This window comes from Oryza glaberrima, chromosome 11 (assembly GCF_000147395.1).
Source record: "Oryza glaberrima chromosome 11, OglaRS2, whole genome shotgun sequence".
NCBI classification, from domain to species: Eukaryota; Viridiplantae; Streptophyta; class Magnoliopsida; order Poales; family Poaceae; genus Oryza; species Oryza glaberrima.
Window position 1 is genome coordinate 20,007,371 of NC_068336.1, and position 2,139 is coordinate 20,009,509.

The following is a 2,139-nucleotide window of genomic DNA, read 5'->3' on the forward strand; positions in this document are numbered from 1 at the left end:
TTCAACCGCCAGCCATTCCTCTTCAATTTCTCCTCTCCACTTGAACTGCCGGCCACTCCTCTCTTCCACCTCTTCTCGATTAATGCTAACATCTAGTTGTAACAAAAAAACAAAAAAAAGCCCGGCCGTCATCATCGACAGTGCCTATATATATCAGGCCGAGCTTTGGTAGCTGCAGAGATCTCAAAGCTATAGCGGCTATTTCATTTCCTCTTAGAGTATAGTCACTGTCCATACTCCAAATACTGCCTGATGGGATCGTCAGGGGCACCAGAGTTGACACATGAAATGAGCAGCAATCCTTGTGCCGGCGGGAGAGCAACGATCCTGGGAATCGGCACGGCCGTGCCGGTTCATGTTTATGAGCAGAAGTCATTCCCTGATTATTACTTTGAGATTACCGAACAGCAATCACTTGGTCGACCTAAAAGCCAAGTTTGCAAACATCTGTAAGTGCATGCGAAATTACTACCATTTTGTATCTTTTCCCGATCGATGAACTTAATTAACAACCATAAATATATAGGTAGAAGCTAGCAGCCTCATCTTTTGACTTATACTTATTCTTATAAGTCAAAATTTGAATTTCCAATCTTAAATTTGGAATTAATTTTGAGATTTTTCATCATAATTTATTCTTCAACCTTTGCCGTTAGATCGCTAAGAACATGCATATAAAAGTTTTATTTACAAATTATTTTCCATTTGCAAACATACCGTTTCGCTTATTCCATCAATAAACGAAATGATGGAGTCGATTTTCACGGTGCCCAAGCAATTATATAGCAATGGTTATTGCATTATTGCAAATCTAGGCGAGAAGACATCGACGGAGAAGCGACACATGTACATCTCTGACGAGTGGCTGAGGGCCAACCCGTCGGTGACGGCGTACATGTCCACCTCGCTCAACGTACGACAGCAGGTCGCCGAGGAGGGCATCCCTCGGCTCGGCGCGGAGGCGGCGCGCAAGGCCATCGACGACTGGGGGAAGCCGGCGTCGAGCATCACCCACATCGTCTTCGCCACCACCAGCACCGGCTGCCTGCCCAGCGCCGATGTCGTGCTCATCAAGCTCCTCGGCCTCCCGCTATCGACCAAGCGCGTCATGCTCTACCAGGCCGGCTGCTTCGGCGGCACCACGGCGCTACGGGTGGCCAAGGACATCGCCGAGAGCAACCGTGGCGCCAGGGTGCTCGTGGTGACATCCGAGGTGATGTCGTTGGTCATCCGTGGTCCCTCCGAGTCCCACATCGGCAACCTCGTTGGCCAGGCCGTGTTCGGCGACGCCGCGGGCGCCGTTGTGGTGGGGTGCCTCAACCCCACCACCGCGGCTAGCGACAGCGAGTGCCCCATGTTCGAGCTGGTCCGGGCGTCGCAAGACGTGATACCTGGGACGGACAACGCCGTGGTGGTGAAGGTGAGGCAGGAAGGCGTGGTGATCACCATGCACCGCGACATGCCGCTCCACGTCTCCAATGCCATCGGCGGCGTGGTCAAGAGCGTGTTCCACGAGATAGACACGAAGATCACCAGCTACAACGAGGCGTTCTGGCTGCTGCACGCCGGCGGGAGGGGGATCGTGGACGGCGTGGAGGAGAAGCTGGGTCTCGGGGAGGAGAAGCTGGCGGCGACAAGGGAGGTGATGAGGCAGTATGGCAACACGCGTAGCTCCACCATCTTCTTGGCGATGGAGGAGATGAGGAGGAGGTCGGAGGAGCGAAGGATGGCGACGGCGGGGGAAGGCCTCGAGTGGGGGATGCTCATCGCCTTCGGCCCCGGACTCACCTTGGAGACCATGCTGCTCCGCGCGATGCCACGCAACAATTAGCTATGCACATACGCCAAAATGTGATATCGATCGACCGGTAACACGAATAAATCAGGGTAATCTACATGTTATATTTTCCAGTGTGTTGCACCAGTAAAAGTAAGTCTACATATTATATTTTCCAGTATAAGTACAACGATCGTGTTAATTGCTTCTTAATTGTTACTCCACGGTTAATTTAGCTGGTTTCGGAACCAGCTGAGTATGGAATAAAGTTATGTGTGATCAATTCTAAGCTCTTGCTCTATCATCTTGTCGGACAAACATTTCTAGCATGATCCATATTATGATTGGTTCGTCCCTTGTTG

The 2,139-nt window shown here is 51.5% G+C and overlaps 1 pseudogene; it reads left to right on the plus strand.

Annotated features, from left to right (window-relative positions):
- The first annotated feature begins 252 nt into the window (after positions 1-252).
- On the plus strand, positions 253-1,831 carry LOC127753723 (chalcone synthase-like; annotated as a pseudogene).
- The last annotated feature ends 308 nt before the right edge of the window (positions 1,832-2,139 follow it).